The sequence below is a fragment of the Parasteatoda tepidariorum genome, chromosome 4, assembly GCF_982258835.1.
Source record: "Parasteatoda tepidariorum strain Cologne lab strain chromosome 4, Ptep-v5.0, whole genome shotgun sequence".
In the NCBI taxonomy this organism is placed as follows: domain Eukaryota; kingdom Metazoa; phylum Arthropoda; class Arachnida; order Araneae; family Theridiidae; genus Parasteatoda; species Parasteatoda tepidariorum.
The window spans coordinates 117,475,686-117,485,038 of NC_141758.1; the positions used below are offsets into that span (position 1 = coordinate 117,475,686).

The 9,353-nt window shown below is 29.5% G+C and overlaps 1 pseudogene across 1 annotated transcript in view; it reads left to right on the forward strand.

The window, feature by feature from the left end:
- LOC122272838 (eukaryotic translation initiation factor 4 gamma 3-like) overlaps nucleotides 1-8,696 on the forward strand; it is a 52,399-nt pseudogene extending 43,703 nt beyond the window's left edge. Inside the window, exons 19-21 of the transcript XR_015433422.1 lie at nucleotides 2,216-2,342; nucleotides 6,719-6,849; nucleotides 8,627-8,696. The product of XR_015433422.1 is annotated as a eukaryotic translation initiation factor 4 gamma 3-like (transcript). The remainder of the gene's footprint in view (nucleotides 1-2,215; nucleotides 2,343-6,718; nucleotides 6,850-8,626) is intronic.
- The last annotated feature ends 657 nt before the right edge of the window (nucleotides 8,697-9,353 follow it).

Genomic DNA, 9,353 nt, shown 5'->3' on the forward strand with positions numbered 1-9,353 from the left:
AATGATGAAAAATAAAGAATATTGAAGTAAAAAATTTGGTTTTCTTTTCTGCAGAAATTTTGGTTCTATTTTTTTATCCACTAATTACTATTGATTTCCACATAGTTTTTAAAATCCTTATATTTTTAATATGATATTATTTATTACAGCAACTAAATCTTAAAATCAAAACATGGATTTAGTATTGCATTTACTACATTTAGTATAATAACCATTACATTTAGTATTTAGTTAATTTAGTATAATTGAGAAATAACCCTTTTTTGAAGAGTCCGATTCACATGATTTCACCGTCGATCTTCTTTCTTTTTTTGTAATTGCAGCTACGGATTTCACGATTTTGTATAATTTTTGAATGTGATGAGGATATACAAAATGGGGAAAATGAAATAATTAGTGTGCTTCCCCCCTAACAAAATGCGAGAAGATCGCCCATAATATTAGAATTGAAAAAATATTACATATTTGATTAAAAAAATTATTTTATTTATCCGAAAGGCCTTTTTTAAGTTGACACTTCTGTTACTTTAAATCAGTAACATGTGTACTTGTTATTATTGATTAATGCATCTAGCAAGAAGATATTAGTACTGGAGAGGTATGTCGAAAAAAGCACGCAAAAATTCTGCAAAGGGTGTGCTATACATCTGGTTGGTATTTGGGTCCAAGATTTAAGTTTGGGAATAGTTTCTGTTTTGATGTTTAAAGTAATTTCCCCCCTTTTTTTTGGTGATTAAACTTGAAGTTTATCAACATTCAATCCATTACTTAATATAAAACTTATTAGTTAATGAACTTTAAATAGATTAATGATATTATTAATAAAGCTAGAATTTCTAATTAAGGTATTTTTATTTCTTCATAAGACTCATCTTTTTCTTTAAATAATTTTTCAGAATGTACGTATGTTATAAAACTTGTTTTATGTTGGTCATAGATGACGGTTGACACGGTCGATAACAACTCTTCCCATTCACTCGTCCACAGATTCTAATTTTGACCCGAATTTCCAATTCAGTACCCCCAGAAGTATGATTTGTTATGGGAACACAGAGGGCGTTGTGACCCGACAGATTTAACATACTTCAGACACCAGTTACTACATAGGAAGTCTTCAAAGGCGGGGATCAAACTCACGACCTCCTGGACATGCCAATATATCGCGCGCTCAGATTAAAATTCTTCCGGCTTCCCAATTCCTTCTTCTCCGCTGTGACGTTTAAAACCAAGAATTTTCGTATCAGTTAGCAATATGGACGTATATTACCTCTTCGGGAGGATGAGTACGGGATGATTTGGTAGCAATTCCCACCAAGAAAATGTAAAAAGCTCGCTTGAAATAGAGGCTTTTTTTTGTGGAATTCAGACATAAAAAATTATCTATTTTTTTAATTGTAAATTTAATTACTCAAATTTTCATTGAAAAAAAAAGAGTCCATTTATAAAATGTCAGGGGCTGAGATCCACTCTGCCCCTCTTCCAGTTCTGCGGTCCCTGAAAAAGATCCAAAAAATATTAAGCTGAGGTTTCGAATTCATTGCGTGTATGTAGAAGGTTGGCCCCCGACTCCCAGGAACGGTTCCTGAAATCTATCTTAGTCGAATATCTGAATTTTTATAAGAATCGGTTTACTGAGAGCATTAGAGTCAGTTTAAATTAATGTATGAGTATGCCATTAATATTAATAATACAAACTTTTCAGAATTTTTTTTTTTAATTTAAATATTTTTATTGAATACAGTTACCTGAAAAAAATATGACATTAAAAAGTTATATTAAGCAAACACATATTTCACATAAGAATTAACCATATGCTAAAAATAAGGTATTCAGATGTTTACAATTAAATAGCCCGACTGATTAAATTCTTTTTCACCCGAATTGTTTAATGAATTAACCTCACTGATTTATATTTGTATGCATTGGTGGCTATGATCTTTGAAGAATTAATAATTTTATAAGGAAATATAACGATAACTTATTTTAATTTAAAGTTACGTGACAACAATCTGAAAATTAATCAGACATGTCTGTTTTTATTTTTATCAACATAGTTTATCATATTTGGGATTCTTATCAGTTTTGTTTGTTTATCAGTGTATCGTTTTTTAATAAAAGACGGGGAAGATCAGAATTCCCAGTTATAAATATTTGCTGTTAATGTTCCTGACTCTAAATGGTAGATCAAAGGATAGATTTAAAGTTGTCTTTATAGGTTTATTGGTGAAGAACTTTTTAAATTTGGAATGTTAGCTGAACCAATCATGCATGAACGCATAATGAGGTTGCTCTCGCAGGGAGATGAAGAATCACTTGAGTGTTTGAGTAACTTACTGAAAACGGTAGGTAATGAACTAGACGATCAAAAAGTCAAACGTTCGAAATAAAGCGTAAGTGTTCTTTGTTTTCATTTTGAACAGTGCTTTTATTTGTCATAAAAAATGAGGAAAATTATTCTTGTTACTAACAGTAAGTTTGAAGCTTAAAAAGATAACCTATCTTAAATCTGAGTTATCCTACTGAAAAAGCTAGTCAAGCACCCACAGATATATTGAGCTACAAAAGATTATAGAGAGTGTTCCATAATGACCACCCTTAATCATGAAAATATCTTATCAAAAGAGTGTAAGCGCTAATAAAAATTTTCACGTTTATATTCCAGTGAAGAAAAAACATATACGATGCTGAAATATGGTAAATAACTATTGGCAGAATAAAAAGGCACCAAAACCAGTTTCATAGCCAGATATAACTTGAAGTAATTTAGAAATCAATTTAGTTCAGTTCATTCTATTCAATATATTGATTTGTTAGATTTCAGCAAACGTTATTGTTTCATTTATTAATGTGTACACCTTTTTGGCTTCATCCTTTTTGAGGATTTATAAATTAAGGACAGTCATCGATATGGAAAAAATTTTCTCTCACCCTTTATATATATATATGTTACGGTGAATGACCGAAATCTGGAGAACGTCGACTCTCACCGGTGAATGTCAACAATCACATAGTCTCTTAGGTGAATGTCCGAAATATTTGTTACATTCAATTTTATATTAATTTATTCGTTGATATTATTATATTTATTTGATATATTTATTCTATATTTTAATACTTACTGACGATAGATTAGAAGAAACATCAGTGTTTGGAGTATCGGGCAAATATATACCGAGTAATGGAGCTTGACCTTAAAAAAAACATCAGTGTAGGATATACCGGGCAGTGGCACTTAACCTTAAAAAAGCATCAGTGTAGGGTATACCGAGCAAATGTATACCGGTCAAATGTAAATGTATGGCCCGATACTCCAGAAACACTGATGTTTCTTCTGATCTATCGTCAGTAAGTATTAAAATATCGAATAAATGTAATTATATCCACGAATAAATTCATATCAAATCGAATGTAATAAATATTTCGGACATTCACCAAAGCGACCATGTGATTGTCAACATTCACCGGTGAAAGTCAACAACCACCGATTTCGGTCATTCACCGTAATATATATCATACCTGCCAACTCTTCCGGATTTTCCGGAAGATTTTATTTTCATATTTAAAGTGGTAGATACTCAGATTATTCCAATTAACTTTGTGAATTATAATGATAATTATAAATGAGTTTGACCACCACTAGATATAAATAATTACAATAAATATATAAAAACATAATAATCCATGCTCAAGCAAATTTCAACGGGATCAAAATATATTTCTGAATAAAAGTGATTTTCGTTGATTGTTTTACAACCACTCTGAAAATCCATTCTCGGAATGAGTGAAAGTTGGCAGGTATAATATATTAATAAATTATTGATTGTAATTGAATGTATTATAAACTTTGTTTTAGTGATTTTCGGTATTTTCCTTCTGCTTTAATGATAAGTTAAATTCACTTTACTTGGCTATAACAGCATTCAATTTGTATAGGATAATTGTATTAGGAAAACAAAGCGTGTTAAAATTGAGGAGTTTTTCTTGATATTTTTCTGCTTCAGGCTCAAGTTTGAAATATTTCAGCTCGTTATTACTCAAAAGTTTATGAAAGTGCATAAAAAAAGAAAAGATTGGAAGGTTTGTGTAATTATTTTGTTATCATGTTTACTATAAATGACAAAAAAAGAAGGAATATGTTGTTGTGCCGCGCTTCAAAAATTTTCAGAAATATTTTTTGGTAAGTGTTCCGCAATTTGGCGAAAGCTGCAATCATAGCCCACAATCCAATCCTATTTTTTTTTTTTAATTTTTACTTGATCATAAAAAAAAAATCAAGAAGGAAGTTTTTATTTAAGAAAATACCAAACAGGAGATCGGATCGCTTAAAGTCACTAAATCGGGAAATTCGCACATGAAACGAGCCTTTCTAACGGTTCAAGATCCTACGGACGTGATCTCGATTCGTATTGCATCTCGTACTAATACGTACTCTTTAGTATGTATACTCTTTAAACTTACAGTCCCCCAGAATCGCTTCTCCCACCATCCGTCAGTCCTGAGGGGGGAAGGAGGGGTTAATCTAAAACAGAATTCATTACCGTAGTTCACTTGTTTTAACCCTTCAAACTATTTATTTAAACCTCAATACTGAAGCATTTTTGTATTATTTTATAACAGTCGTTGAACAGCCGGCCCAATTTAGGGTTTACGACGACTAATGTTCAACTCCGTAGCCTTGTCATTTTGAACCCATTCCATAAGAAAATGGAACTCATGGATCAAGTATTTGGGGGGAAATTTAACTTCGTGGAGGACTTTTTGATGGAATTAACCCATATTTGCATTAAATGGAGAGGAAAACCAAGAAAATCTTCCGCGATTAGCTTGACAGCTAGGGTACTCTAACCCATGATCCGTCTACCACTGAGGATATTTTATGTCAGCACTGTGTTTGGTGCGAGCTGGGTGTGGAATTCGAATCGACCAGCTATCGCTGGGATCGAACCAGGGTCACCTCATTGGGAGACGAGCGCTCTATCCCCTGAGCCACCACTGCTCAATACTGAAGCAATAAAAATTAATTGAAATATAATTAGATATTTAGCATTTTACTAAAATGCAAATTCTTCGGAAAAATTGCTTGAACATTGCTTCGGAAAAATTGCATGCGTCGGCCATCATTTTTCTCATTCATTATCGCAATCATCTCATTAGGCTTGTAACTTATACCGATTACTTTTGCTATAATTGCATAAAATTTATAAACCTAGTTTAAATATTCGTGAAAATATGGACATTTTCATTAAAAAAAAACTATTTTTTTTGTTTTACGTCTGTTTTGCTATAACTTTAAAAATATTTCATAAAATTATACAAAATTTTCAGAGCAATTAAAAAATTGTTTTAAAACTTGAAAAAATTATTATTTTTTAAATTGAGCAAAATATGACTATTTAAAAAAGTTTTTTTTATACTGCGTATGCGCAGAAAAAAAAATTCAAATATTTTTTTATGATTCTTTAGTGTATCGTATTTGACAACAAATGAAAAAAGTCTGTTTTGAATATCTTAGAAATTTAAAAAGTTTCAAGCAATTCTCTAAGTAATTTTTGCGCTTTTTGAAAGAAAGCTTAAAATAATGAGGGGTTTTCCACAAATTTTACTTTGTATTATTAAACAAGATATATTAAAAATGTCACTTGCATTGTGGGGGATCATCCCTCATAAAAGAATATTTTCTTCTACCTGTTTTCCTTCCTTATACCATCACAGTTTGGTGACCGGATTATTATTGTAGGGTATTGAAATTTGTTACTAAATGTTGTCTTTTGGTACAAAATGGAATTTGTGGAACTTCCCTTAAGCCTTTTTTTCTTAAAAAAAAAAAAATATTCAAATCAGACTTTTTTATTAATTGCGAAATACAAGCCACTACAAAATTATGGGAAATTTTTTCGCGCATGAGCAGCATAGAACTACTTTAAATAGTCATATCTTGCTCAGTTTTTAAGGAATTTTTTTAAAATTTTGTAACAATAATTTTGCAATTAATATTTAATTAATCCAAAAGTATGTTTAATTTCATTAAGCATTTTATAAATATTAAATATTTTATTTTATTAAATATTTTATTAAGTTATAGCAAACAAAAAAAAATAATTTTTTATACAAATGTCCATATTACCATAAGTATTTAAGTTAGATTTATGAAATTTTATACAATTACTGCAAATAACAACCAAAGTAATCGATACATGTTAATTGCTTGATTTTTTTGACATAGGGTGTACAAAGATACTGTTTTCTTTCGTCATTTACTGTAGATCCTAGAAACCTATGAAAGTTTTAAAGCTCATTGCGAAGCATGAAAAATCACATGAATTAATTAGAGATTTGTTCTAATTTCAGGAGATTGTCGAAGAGTCAGTTTCAACTGCTCCAGAAGTCCCTCAAAGCCAAGCATGTGAGCAACCTCTATGTCCTTTACCTGCTGCAATTGTAGATAGTGAATTACTTAATACTGCCTGGAGAAATATTTTCTGACAATTCACCTAAGAGTGATATATCCCTAGTAGAACAGCAGAGTGATTCATCTTCAGTTTCACCTACAACTGAAAATGAAGACAAAGAAAATGTAGATGATCCAGCACAGAATAAAACTAAACAATCAAACAAACTAAAATATAGCTACAAAGAAGGAGTGTGTGTGATTCTTTTGATACTAATTGTCCATTGCAAATTGAAATCCTATGTTTAGAAACCATGTGTTTCATTATAGATCAATTGAGTCCTGTAAATATCGAGGAGAAAAAACAATATGATAGGGATTTTCTTCTTCAATTGCAATGCCAGCCAATGTCCTTAATAAAACCACAGAACTTGCCATATATAGGCTTCATTAAAGATAAAGTATATTGTTTATTTTGTTTTGCTTTAGTGTTTTTTTTCTACTAAAACAATTTTAATATTTTTGTTGTGTGGGCACAGGAATTTTGGAGCAAAAATTGCCATATCATTATATTTTTTACAGGGTTCCCACGGGTCAGGGAGAACAGGGAAAACCTGGAATTGTTAGGGAATTTTATTTCAACCCCAAAAATCAGGGAATAGTCAGGGAAAGATGCAATTTTTTTTACAAAAACCTGGAATATTCCTATATCATACCTGGAAAATAACCTGTCTTAAAATTGTCATTAACAGTAATCAGTTATTGTGATTCAACTTAAATAATTCTAATATCTATTGCAATTATTTGTTCTTAGAGGTTCTCATTTTAGTCAAACAGAAATGTTCTTTTCCCCATTTAATGTTATTTTACATAGAAAATCTAATATTTTACATTACAAATAAAAGAATCAAAGTTTCCTAATGAAAATATGGTCTCAATTTTCATTGAAATTTACCTGGAAAAGTAAGGGAATTTTTTTCTGAAATAGTGTGGGAACCCTGATTTTATAACATCATATTCTGTAAAGTTTTAAATATCCAGGCTAAGAAGAATATACAGGGTAACTGTGCACCTGGAAAGTCATGGATATCAGTATTGGACAAAATTCTTCATGATTTTACAACTCAAAAAAAAAAAAAAAAGAAATATGGAAAGTCGTAGGTTTGAGGCGCTGAAGAATCTAATTTTTAAAAGGGAATTTACTTCATCCCATTTCACAGTGCTCCGATGTTCTAAATTTGTAGCAAAATCTCAGCTATATTCTATTGAAATATGTTAACCACTCGAAGTCATATTTTATTAAAATATGAAAGGTTTTTATCCTGTTCTTTAAAAATTATGGTTTTCTTTCAAAAAATGAAAGAAAAACACGATTTCTAAGAGTTCTAGTTTAGGCTTTTTATATTACACTTATTTTAAAGAAGAAATAAAACAGCTTTAAATAACTACATATCTCTGACAGTATTTAGTTATTTGCTTTTTTATTTTTTTCCGCTATTTTATTGCTTCAACTCCTTCTTTACTCTGTTTTTTAAGTTTAAAATCAATAAATATGAAGATGCTGAGTGTAACAGTTATGGTTATACCTATCATTTCAATTAATGTTGTCATAATGCTTTTGTAAATTTATTGTTGTGTTTTTGTGAAGAAAACAATAACTTCAATAAGTCATGAAAAATTCTTGGAATTATTCATGGAAAGTCATGGATTTGAAAATCTAAAATGTAGCAGTGTTATTTAAATAGAAAATAGTTTTATCTTTTCCTCATAAAATTTCTAAATACTGTTTTTTTAAGTCATAGCCATTTTTTTTCTATGTGTCCATTGTATGGTCAAATAAAAGGAAAAGTTATGCACTTAATCGTGCACATTATTTAAATTTAGCTATTTAATTTTTCATTATAAATTTTGATACTCCATGTGTGTGTACATATGTTTATTATACAAAAGTAGGAATTAAAAAAATATTATTCCTCTAGTATTTAAGAAATATTTTTTGCCCTATGAAATATTTGATGCAGTAAATTTTATCCTTATATGTACTGCTTAGTTTTGCTCTTAAAGATTATAATTTAAAGTTATAAAGATTCTAATTTTTTCTACATATTTAAGGGACATAAATTTACAATAAGTAATATGTCTGTTAAACTCTTTATTGAAAAATTCTGCATTATTGACAATGCTGTTTTTAAGGAAGGATTTCAAGTACTTTTAATTGATATATTTTTTGTTTTATAGGATTATATACTAACTTCCGAGTTCACTTTTTGCCAACTTTCGCCCAAAGAGGAGTACCTAGAATGGTATGTTTTCAAATATATTTTGCTCATATTTCTGTTACTAATATTCTTGAAATCCTTTTTTAAAAAAAAAATTGAGTTTTTTTTAAATTTAAAAAATTAAGACAATTATACAAACACGGTTGAAAAATACTCTTTTTAAATTAAATTACTTTTTTCTTCGCATACATATTAAGCTATTATATTAACCCATATTTTACCACATTTAAAAAAAATTAATATTTTTTGATATAAAATTCTGTCACATACTAATGAAACATCAAGTAGAACATAACATTCAAAACAATGTCCAAAACTTTAATGCATAGCTGCCAACTCTACTGGATTTTCCAGTAGATTCCTGAATTTTGCCAGTTTCTCCTGGTCTACTGGTTTAATAAAAATTTTCTTGGTTTCTGTACATTTTAGAAAATTCCCTAAAATTGAATTTTCCTTAAAATATCACTATAGAAATAGAATTTTTGTGTTGATTGTTGCTTGCTTGAATATTTAATTAAGTGTCACTAATACATAATGAAGCGAGCATCATTTACAGAATTCACTTAACTATCTTTGATGAATTAAATGCATATTACTATTCAAAATTATGAATAAACATAATACATAACATTTCAAGTTCATTTAATGCGAAATCATAACTGGAAAATGTTGTAGTTTTTCTATTT